This window comes from Cucumis melo, unplaced genomic scaffold (genome assembly GCF_025177605.1).
Source record: "Cucumis melo cultivar AY unplaced genomic scaffold, USDA_Cmelo_AY_1.0 utg001955l, whole genome shotgun sequence".
NCBI classification, from domain to species: Eukaryota; Viridiplantae; Streptophyta; class Magnoliopsida; order Cucurbitales; family Cucurbitaceae; genus Cucumis; species Cucumis melo.
In genome coordinates this window covers 1-12,500 of record NW_026124866.1, presented here as the reverse complement: position 1 = coordinate 12,500, position 12,500 = coordinate 1, and the positions used below count along the sequence as shown (strand labels likewise).

Below are 12,500 nucleotides of genomic sequence, written 5' to 3'. Positions count from 1 at the left end.
GGGACAATAACCTATGGGAAGGATTGATTTGAGGATGAGGCATTAGCATACTGACTCGCCTTCTTCCTTCCCTTTCTTAGTCCAATCTCGAATGGAACTTTTTTTTTAGGATTCTTACAACATATTTTTTACTCTATTTCGAATAGAAATAGGAAATTAATAAAATAAAAAAAAATAGAAAGAAATAGATAATTAGTTTTATCTATATAAAGGAGATCATATGAAAAATGTAACCGATTCTTTCATTTCTTTGGGTTACTGGCCATCCGCCGAGAGTTTCGGATTTAATACCGATATTTTAGCAACAAATCCAATAAATCTAAGCGTAGTGCTTGGTGTATTGATTTTTTTTGGAAAGGGAGTGTGTGCGAGTTGTTTATTTCAAGAATAAGTTGGATACAACCAACTGTACTTTTCTAGTTATAACTACGAAAAGGTGCATGATCCCGCGAATTACTTCTGACAAAATGAAGAAATCATATTGAAGAACCATAGCATTTCGTGATTCATTGGTAAATCAACTTTGATTCTCTATCAACCAATAATGTGGGACTATTAACATGGTTAAAACGTTTGAAGTCCAGACGTAGCATGGTACTCTTTCTACTACTATGTTAATACATAGTTAATACATAAATCGTTTCAAATAGTTGGGCTTTTTTTTCGATATAGAACACTCATGTCGATAAAATGATTTGAACCCCCCCTTTTTTATTATTTTCTATTTTAATAGAATATTAGAATTTTTTTGTAAAAAACTAAAAAAATGAGGATTTCACCCTCATTTTTTCTTTTTTATCCAATGCTGAATCGATGACCTATGTTATGTATAAAGTAAGAAAATTTTTTTGGATTTCAAGAAAAAAAAAGAAACAACTTTGCTGACAATTGTTTGTTTGGTCAGAAGAGTCCTCCGAATATTCGGGTCTTGGATTAATGATCCATATTTTTTTCTTTTTCTTTGTGGAATATGAATAGAGAAAAGAGGATAGGCTCATTACATTCAAAAAGATATATGGGAATTTCTCAGAAATAATTGCAATAATTGAGCGTGAGAGCCAAATGAATCGAAAGATTCATGTTTGGTTCGGGAAGGGATCGTCGAAGTTTTGAAATGAATGGAAAGACAATCTACTTTCATTAAGTGATTTATTAGATAATCGAAAACAGAGGATCTTGAAAACAATTCAAAATTCAGAAGAACTACGTGAGGGGGCCATTGAACAGCTGGAAAAAGCCCGGGCTCGCTTACGAAAAGTTGAAATGGAAGCCGATCAGTTTCGAGTGAATGGATATTCTGAGATAGAACGAGAAAAATTGAATTTGATTAATTCAACTTCTAAAAGTTTGGAACAATTAGAAAATTATAAAAATGAAACTATTCGTTTTGAACAACAAAAAGCGATTAATCAAGTACGACAACAGGTTTTCCAACAAGCCTTACAAGGAGCTCTAGGAACTCTGAATAGTTGTTTGGACAACGAGTTACATTTACGTACCATCAGTGCTAATATTGGCATGTTTGGGACGATGAAAGAAATAACTAACTGATTAGTCCTTCTACTGTAGGCATTATTTTTTTTTCTTAAAAAAAAATAATTACGAAATACTCATGGTAACCATTCAAGCAGATGAAATTAGTAATATTATTCGTGAACGTATTGAGCAATATAATAGAGAAGTAAAAATTGTAAATACCGGTACTGTACTTCAAGTAGGCGACGGCATTGCTCGTATTTATGGTCTTGATGAAGTAATGGCAGGTGAATTAGTAGAATTTGAAGAGGGTACTATAGGCATAGCTCTAAATTTAGAATCAAATAATGTTGGTGTTGTATTAATGGGTGATGGTTTGCTGATACAGGAGGGAAGTTCTGTAAAAGCAACGGGAAGAATTGCTCAGATACCAGTAAGCGAGGCTTATTTAGGTCGTGTTATAAATGCCCTGGCTAAACCTATTGATGGCCGAGGTGAAATTTCATCTTCTGACTCTCGGTTAATTGAATCCCCCGCTCCTGGTATTATTTCGAGACGTTCCGTATACGAGCCTCTTCAAACAGGACTTATTGCTATTGATTCAATGATTCCTATCGGACGTGGTCAGCGAGAATTAATTATTGGGGACAGGCAGACCGGTAAAACTGCAGTAGCCACGGATACGATTCTCAATCAACAAGGGCAAAATGTAATATGTGTTTATGTAGCTATTGGTCAAAAAGCATCTTCTGTGGCTCAAGTAGTGACTACTTTACAGGAAAGGGGCGCAATGGAATACACTATTATAGTAGCCGAAACGGCAGATTCTCCGGCTACATTACAATACCTTGCCCCTTATACAGGAGCAGCTTTGGCTGAATATTTTATGTACAGAAAACAACACACTTCAATCATTTATGATGATCCCTCCAAACAAGCACAAGCTTATCGACAAATGTCTCTTCTTTTACGAAGACCGCCGGGCCGCGAAGCTTATCCGGGAGATGTTTTTTATTTGCATTCACGCCTTTTGGAAAGAGCCGCTAAATTAAGTTCTGCTTTAGGTGAAGGAAGTATGACTGCTTTACCAATAGTTGAGACCCAATCGGGAGATGTTTCAGCTTATATTCCTACTAATGTAATTTCCATTACCGATGGACAAATATTCTTATCTGCCGATCTATTCAATGCTGGAATCAGACCTGCTATTAATGTGGGTATTTCCGTCTCCAGAGTAGGATCTGCAGCTCAAATTAAAGCCATGAAACAAGTAGCCGGCAAATTAAAATTGGAATTGGCTCAATTTGCCGAATTAGAAGCCTTTGCGCAATTCGCTTCTGATCTCGATAAAGCTACTCAGAATCAATTGGCAAGAGGTCAACGATTACGTGAGTTGCTCAAACAATCCCAATCAGCACCTCTCACGGTAGACGAACAGATAATGACTGTTTATACCGGAACTAATGGTTATCTTGATTCATTAGAAATTGGACAAGTAAGGAAATTTCTTCTTGAGTTACGTACTTACGTAAAAACGAATAAACCTCAGTTTCAAGAAATAATCTCTTCTACGAAGACATTGACCACTGAAGCGGAAGCCCTTTTGAAAGAAGCTATTCAGGAACAGATGGAACGTTTTCTACTTCAAGACCAAGTATAAAAGAAAACAAGTAAAGTATAAATCAATTTTAGAACTTTCAAATGTTAAAATTGAAACATGAAATAATTTCATTCTTTTCATTTATTAGGTGTTAGTAGGTAGAATATATATATATATAATTTATATAAAATAAAAAATATATATAAATATATTAAAGAAAGTAGATAATATTTCTAGAAATATATATCAATATTAAAATGAAATGTAAATACAATTAAGAAATTTTTTTATAAATATAGTTAAAGTTAAAATTAGATTATATTTCTAATAATATATTTAGAATATCATAAATATCTTAATATTTGGAATTTGAATATCCTTTCTACTAATATCTTATCTTCAAATAAAACAGAATTGAATTATTAGTTTATTTATATAATAAATCTAAAACTAGAGTTACAATTAATATTAAAAACTAATTTATAAATTACTATTAATAAATAAGCGTCTCTTATTCAAATCATTCAAAATCTTTCCTTTCTTGACATGATATAGAAAATTTAAAACTAAAAAAAAATATATGAAAAAAAATTGCGTCCAATAGGATTTGAACCTATACCAAAGGTTTAGAAGACCTATGTCCTATCCATTAGACAATGGACGCTTTTGATTCCAATTTTTTTTTTCGTATTTTCACCTCTCTTGTTCGTAAAAAAAATGTGTGAGAATTCCGGAAATTGCATATTGAATTCAATGATGCATTACATTAACTAATACATTAGTTAAAATTTAGTTAAAATTAAGTAAATTGAAAATTTTTATTTGAGTAATTCCATTATTAATTAATTTCTATTTATAATATATATAAATTATAAGATAAGAATATTATAAGATAAGATAAGCGGATAGCGGGAATCGAACCCGCATCGTTAGCTTGGAAGGCTAGGGGTTATAGTCGACGTTGATTCATCATTTTGAACTGAACGTCTCTAATTCAAAACCGAACGTGAAACTTTGGTTTCATTCGGCTCCTTTATGGAAGATGGATAAATTCCTAAATTTATAAGATGTAAACAAAAAAAAATACCATCCATAACATCTATGTCAGCCTTTCCGTCTGAATGCATTCAAAAGGACCCGCTTTATAGATGATCCCTATACAAGAGGAGATTATAACAATCTTTCCAGTTATTTATTTCGTTCCCTATTTCTATTTAATATAATCCTTAGGAAAAGTATTTTGTTTCCGCCGAGCTAAAAAAACGATGTCGACGTCTCTAGTAAACCAAAGACATTGTTTAATAGCTATTTTGTTTTGCTTCAATCTCCCTTATACAAAGAAAAAATTGAAGATTTAGTTACGATTAGAAAAAATTCCACCTTTATCCATGGATCCCTTATTCCTTCAATTGGAAGTATTGATCCAATTCAATAAAATTATGTTTCGTAATTTCATGATCCAATTTTTTCAATTTAGAACATATTTTTGGATACAAATCACGAGAATTTTTATTTTTCCTCGAATCTTTCATCGAGAGGTAAAGGATTAAATCCTTTTAAGAAATAAAGTTTTTGATCGGAATATTAATCAACCCGAAGGATCCCTTAACTATTAAGGGATTAATAGAACGAATCGCACTTTTACCACTAAACTATATCCGCTACAATGCAATTATTTTGTATATAAATGGACCTTTTGTCGAAGACGAAAATAAGTCGTATTAATAAGTAATAAAAAGATCGGATCAGAAAATAATCATGAAAATTTGAGCGTTGACGTATTTTCATCAGGGCCACTAATGAGATTAGGAAAAGAGGACTCGTTTTAATTAACTAATTAACAAGTTTTTTATTCTAGTAAAGTACTAAAAAATAATAATAAGAAATCGAACCTTGATTCTATATCATCTTTTTCTGTATCATAGGAATTGAAATAATAAATCTTCTTAGGATTCTTGTTGTTTCTATTTTTTTTTTTTTCAAAAACATTTTCAAATCAAATAAATAATTTGATCTACGATTTATTGGAACAAAAAAAGCCCGGCTAGGTACTGACCAGGCCAGGCCGTGGAACTAAAAATAAAAAGAAAAGGGCTTTTCGGATGAAATAAACTAAAAAAGGTACTTTCTTTTTATTTATAAATATTTTTATGAATCTTTAATATATTGGTATTATTTATATATTAGGATTGAAGATATCTCTTCTTTTGAGCCCTTATCTAATGAAATCTAATTTATCTAAATGGAATTCCTAATAAAAAAAAGTTTTTATCGATTTGATAGATATCCATCGATATATCTAGATAATTATCTATATCAATATAATGAAATTATATATCTATAAAGGGGTAGATAAAGATAATAAAGAGAGATAAAGAAGGGCTTTTTTCAAGCCTTTATTTTCTATTTTTTATACAATGTATCATAGTAATTATCCTTTTTCAATTTGGGGAGAGATGGCTGAGTGGACTAAAGCGTCGGATTGCTAATCCGTTGTACGATTTTTTTGTACCGAGGGTTCGAATCCCTCTCTTTCCGTTTCTGTCAATTACTTGGTATTTTTTTATAGTTGAGGAAAGATGTGGAATAGATAAAATGTTAAGAACATTTCAAAATCAAGCAAGGAAAAAAAATCTGATTTTGTTATTCTTCACGCCCCGGATTACGTCCCGGGTCATTAGATAGGAATCCGAAAATGAAGAGAGAAACAAAGAATATTACTACTGTATAAACAAATAGTTTGAGAGTAAGCATTACACAATCTCCAAGATCATTTTTTTTTTAAGAGAATAGATTCTCTATTTTAATCTGGTTTGACACCAAGAAATGCAGTGAAGTTATTTCTATAAATAGGAAAAAATTTTAAGAGTTGAGTCCTTGATTACTCAAAATTGGATTTCATACCCACAATTCTATATTGTGGGGGACTCGAAGAGGGTCGTTCAAAGGAAAAAAGTAAGAATAAGAAAATGAGAGTGATCCAGATTTATCATAGCTATAGAATAATTTCAATATTGGATTCAACTTAAAGCTTCAGACTGTATGTACAACTTATCTGATCTTATAACTAGTTAGAATCTTTTTTTTTTTTTTTCTAGTAAATCATGAATTTGTCTCGGACAGTATTAAAAATATTATCGAAAGCTTACAGCAGCTTGCCAAACAAAAGCTAATAGAAAAAAGAATAGAGGTATTACTGGCATAACATCTACTATTGGATTCAAAAAAGCGTAGGCCTCGGGCAATTTGGCGACGAAAAAAACTACTTGAATAAAGGAAAGAATTAAGACAGATACCGATGAAACTTAAGATATTAAGCATAACAATTTTTTTTTCTTTGTTCTTGAAGATAATTGTATTTCTTTTGATTTGATTGAGTTATTAATCCCCTATTATTGCTATGATATAAGGGATAAGGGAAAAATTAATAACATAAAGTAGGTCAAAAAACCTTTCTTTGATTTGAACTCAGCCAATCAAAAATCCTTCAATTCTCAAATAAAACGAGAATAGAAGAAATCCTACTTTCATACAATATCTTAATGGAATTATATGTAATGATCAATAAATTGAGTTTAATTGGATCTATAAACGTATCAAAATCTGAGCAACAATCTAATTTATTCTATAAATATTTGTACTGGAATTGACGACTAAGCACTACCAATATTAGTGTTTATTAGTGTTGAATATAAATGGGGCGTGGCCAAGTGGTAAGGCAACGGGTTTTGGTCCCGCTATTCGGAGGTTCGAATCCTTCCGTCCCAGAGTATGCGTATTATTATTATATATAATAATAGTATATTATAAGATATATGGAAAAATATTCGATATCAGACTATAGATTGCCGTTTTAAACAACCTTATGCTTAAGAGTCTAAATATAGATCGAATGTGATTGTTCTTTATTATTTTCTTATAATGATGCATTTCAGAAATGCGAAAGCCTCTATTATTCTCTATCTCTTAAATGGTTTGTGAAACCCGAGTATTTTTTTTCTGTGGATTTCTGAATTATAAACACGAAGGTCTTGTGTTTTTGGCACTAATGGAATTGAATTAATGGTCTTAAGAAACTTAAGACCTATTTAGGGTTTAGGGTACTAAATTTTAGAGTCAAATAAAAAAAAATAGGTAGGAACAATCGTTTACTCTAGATCTGTTTGACTTTCGCCTTATACAAGATAGTCTAGCACCTCCGAAACTAGTCCAGTCCCCCGTAGGATCCTTTTTTTATTTATGATGCATCTACTCGATCTAATTGGGGGTAGATAGGAGTTAATCCATAACGGAAGATATCAATTTGAATATCTGCCCGAATCTGATTAACAAAGAATCAAGTTACATATGTAACATATTATGTATTTCTTTTCACCTCATTTTTTCGTATGTTTGTCTGTAATGAATAATTGTAAATCCAAGTAACAATTCATACATCTTTTTCACTTTATTTTAAGGAAAGATTATTGAGTCTCTTAAGTTAAATAAACTAGGCAGAAAATGCTGATATGTATGTATTGTTATTATCTATTTTTATCGTTTTATTTCTTTTTTTTTTTTTTATTTTAGATCTATCTAATTGATGGGTTAATCCCGAATATACATTTATTTATCATAATCAAATGTAATAAATCCTTTACAAAAATTTATTCAAATAATATTATAATATAATATTTAGGTAGTAAATTTTCAATCAAGTAAATCTTTTTAATTATTTCTTATGAGTCCTTGGTACTCGAAGAAGTGTTAAACTCGTGAATCCATTCTATGAAGAAATTGAAAAATGGAGATTCTTAATTATTCGTAATTAATTATTTCTTAATTGATTTTATAGAAATTTCAAAAAATCTCTCTCTATCTAGAAAATATCTATATATAGAGAAATAAATATTGCACTCATACAAAAAAATGTTATTGATACAATATATACAATAAAATATGGGTTTCAATAAATTGAAGTATTGCTAAGACTTTTTCAAAAACTACCCATGTCATAAGAGTATAGATTACTATGGACCAACTAACCCAATGACTATACATGATTCCATAAATGAATCAATTACATACCAGTTCCAAGAAATTAGAGGTTATGGTAAAACTTCGTTTAAAACGATGTGGTAGAAAGCAACGTGCGACTTGAAGGACATGATCCACTGTGGATTCTTACACCCACCATTTTATATTATATAGGAATGAAGATGCTCTTGACTCGACATAGTTTGTTCGGTTGCACTCGAGCTCTTTTTTTTTTTTTAGGGTTTTTGATGTAAATAGTACATGATGGAGCTCGAGTAGAAAGTATTGATTCATTTATCAAGGGCAGAGATCTAGGGTTAGTGTCAATCAATAAGTTAAAACTACTTCGTAAGTATAGGTTCGGTATACAAATCGAAAGGATCCAATTCGAACAAGTTTCAAATTCAAACATCAAATTGGATTAAAAGTGTATCACACGAGAATCCATTATTTATATGATTCTTTGATAAAAAGGAAATCAAAAAAAATGGTATGTTGCTACCATTTTGAAACGATTAAAGATCACCGAAGTAATGTCTAAACCCAATGATTCAAGGAAAGGATAAAGGATCCCGGAACAAGTAAAAATCTTTTTCAATTGTCTCAATAACTAAACTAGATCAGAATGAAGAATCGAAATAGATTCTAACGGAGACAGGCAAAAATAAAGAGGTTAGAGACCGCTCAATAAATGAAATGCTTAAGCTTAAGGGTTTTTTTCCTTTGCGTGAGAGTTATCCAACTTGAGTTATGGGGATAAGAATGAGTTTTTTTTTTCAAAAGAAAAACAAAAGAATAAGAAAAAAATTTTTAAATCATAGTCTAATTGATTTAATAATCTATAGATCTATTTGACATTAATTAGAATTCTATACATAACTTTGAATTTCCTCGAGCCGTACGAGGAGAAAACTTCTTATACGGTTCTGGGGGGGGTACTTAAAATTTACATCTATCCCAATGAGCCGTTTATCGAATCATTGCAATTGATGTTCGATGCCGAAGAGAAGGAAGAGATCTTCGTAAAGTGGGTTTTTATGATCCGATAAAGAATCAAACCTATTTAAATGTTCCTGCTATTCTATATTTCCTTGAAAAGGGTGCTCAACCTACAGGAACTGTTCATGATATTTTAAAGAAGGCAGGTGTTTTTACGGAACTTCACCTTAATCAATAACCGAAATTCCATTTTTATTAATGAAATAAAAAAAACGAGGGTGTGATAACTTAACTTGTATATAGCTTTGACTAACCTTTTCTTTAGTATTTCCCCCTCTCTCTTGTTCTATTCATACTATACACTTATTACCTTAAAATTGCGTCTTCGCTAATGAAAAAATCGATTTTTATTTTATTGATATAAATTGATCTAAGATGAATAGAAAAAAAATATATCGGGTTTATTCAATCCACAAACCCGATATATTTTTTTCTACTTCTTCCTTAATTTCTTCTTTCGCCTACATCTTTTATGTCTATCTATGTTGATTATCTCTATAGTGCCAATCTAAGTACGTAGTTTTTTTTAATTCTTTTCTATTATTTTAATAGAATTTATTATTATTAGAATATTTTCTCTTATTCTATTTTGTTAACTTTATCTAGTTAAATATAGTTATTCAACTCAAATTGTTATTTCCATTTGTTTTTTATTCATTTATAATTCTTTTGTTTTGTCCATTATAGGCGTTTTTCATTATTCACATTAATATTGACAACAGTGTATCAAACAAATATAATCCGATTGTGTATAAATGAAGCTAGTTATCTCCCTTTCATGACCCTTGCTTTTCACGCACATGATGGTCTCATTGTATTTTTTGTGATACAAAAAATTACTTTTGTGTAAGTGATATAAGAAGTTTTTTTTATTGCAATATTTTGATTACGTCATCTAATTTCATTTCTTTTGTTATTTTGATTCCGATTGTATCTACACAGAAAAATTTTTCATATTTTGGGGTTGCTAACTCAATGGTAGAGTACTCGGCTTTTAAGTGCGGCTAGCATCTTTTACACATTTCTATGAAGTAACAGATTCGTCCATACTATCGGTAGAGTTTGTAAGACCGCGACTGATCCTGAAAGGAATGAATGGAAAAAGCAGCATGTCGTATTAATGGAAAATTCTAGTAATATTTTTACCTTACTAGATTAGGCCAAACTTGTTTGAATTCTTGATGCGGAAAAAAAAGTAAAGTCGGGTCGAATGAATAAATGGATAGGGCACTATGCTCCAATTATAGAGAAATAAAAAGTAACGGGCTTATGTTCTTAATTTGAATGATTCGCCGATCTAATTAGACGTTAAAACTATATTAGTGCTTGATGCGGGAAGGACTTTTCTTATGAGTGAGTTATCCATTTTTTTCTAAGTCCTAACTATTAGTTACTCTACGTTATGAGGTAGAGGGGAATGTGTAGAAGAAGCAGTATATTGATAAAGAGTTTTTTTCCAAAATCAAAAGAGCGATTGGGTTGAAAAAATAAAGGATTTCTAACCATCTTTTTTATCCTAAAATAGAAACCAATTAGATGACAAAAGAAAAGAGAGGATAGAGAGTCCGTTGATAAGTCTTACCTATTTACGAGGTATCTATTATTATTCTTTATTTTACTGTAATACCTTGTTTTGACTGTATCGCACTATGTATCATTTGATAACCCAATAAATCCCATTATCGTATCCCCAGTTCAAATGAAATTTTAAATGGCGGAATTTAAAGGATATTTAGAACTTGAGAAATCTCGGCAACGTGACTTCCTATACCCACTTATCTTTCGGGAGTATATTTACGCATTTTCTCATGATCATTTTTTAAATGGATCCATTTTGTTGGAAAATTCTGGTTATGACAAAAAATCCAGTTTACTAATGGTAAAACATTTAATTACTCGAATGTATCACCAGAATCATTTTTTTTTTTTGTCGACTAATTATTATAACAAAAATCCTTTTTGTGGGTACAATAACAATTTGTATTCTCAAATGTTATCAGAAGGGTTTGCAGTCATTGTGGAAATTCCATTTTCCCTACGATTAGTATCTTCCTTAAAAGAAGAAGAAATCGCAAAATCTTATAATTTACGATCAAGTCATTCAATATTTCCTTTTTTAGAGGATAAATTCCCACATTTAAATTATGTGTCAGATGTATTAATACCCTATCCCCTCCATCTGGAAATTTTAGTTCAAATCCTTCGCTCCTGGGTGAAAGATGCCTCTTCTTTTCATTTATTACGGTTCTTTTTTCACGAGTATTGTAATTTGAATAGTCTTAGTACTTCAAAAAAATTGATTTCTTTTTTTTCAAAAAGAAATCGAAGATTAGTCTTGTTCCTATACAATTCTTATGTATGTGAATACGAATCCATTTTCCTTTTTCTACGTAACCAATCTTCTCATATACGATTAACTTCTTATAGGGGCTTTTTTGAGCGAATATATTTCTATGGAAAAATCGAACATCTTGTCAAAGTGTTTGCTAATTATTTTTCGGCTATCTTACGGATCTTCAAGGATCCTTTGATACATTATGTTAGATATCAAGCAAAATCTATTCTGGTTTCAAAAGATACGCCACTTCTTATTAATAAGTGGAAATATTACTTTGTCAATTTATGGCAATGTCATTTTTATGTGTGGTCACAACCAGAAAGGATCTATATAAACCAATTATCCAAGCGTTCTCTTGACTTTTTGGGCTATATTTCAAGTGTTCGATTAAATACTTCAGTGGTATGGACTCAGATGTTAGAAAATTCATTTCTAATAGATAATGCTACCAAGAAACTCGATACACTAGTTCCTATTATTACTCTGCTTGGATCATTGGCTAAAGCGAAATTTTGTAACGTCTTAGGACATCCCATTAGTAAGCCGAACTGGATCGATTCTCTTAGGACATCCCCATTAGTAAGCCGAACTGGATCGATTCGTCGGATTTTGATATTATTGATCGATTTTTGCGTATATCCAGAAATCTTTCTCATTATTACAGAGGATCCTCAAAAAAAAAGAATTTGTATCGAATCCAATATATACTTCGCCTTTCTTGTGTTAAAACTTTGGCTCGTAAACACAAAAGTACTGTACGTGCTCTTTTTAAAAGGTTAAATTCGGAATTATTGGAAGAATTCTTTACGGAGCAAGAACAGGTTCTTTCTTTGATCTTCCCAAGAGCTTCTTTTACTTTACGGAGGGTATATAGGGGTAAAATTTGGTATTTGGATATTATTTGCATGAATGATTTGGCCAATCATGAATGATTGGTTATGAGACCATGTAAATGAGAATTTTACTTAATAAATCCTCAAGAGATACCAAAAAAATTCATTAATTTCTATTATGAAATGTTCATTTGGTAAGAGTTGATCAACAGAATATTCCACTTTCTTAGTGAGAAAT

At 30.9% G+C, this 12,500-nt stretch overlaps 1 non-coding gene across 1 annotated transcript; it reads left to right on the top strand.

Annotated features, from left to right (window-relative positions):
* The first annotated feature begins 5,526 nt into the window (after positions 1-5,526).
* TRNAS-GCU (transfer RNA serine (anticodon GCU)) lies at positions 5,527-5,614 on the top strand. Its single transcript has one exon. It is a non-coding gene; the product is annotated as a tRNA-Ser (tRNA).
* The last annotated feature ends 6,886 nt before the right edge of the window (positions 5,615-12,500 follow it).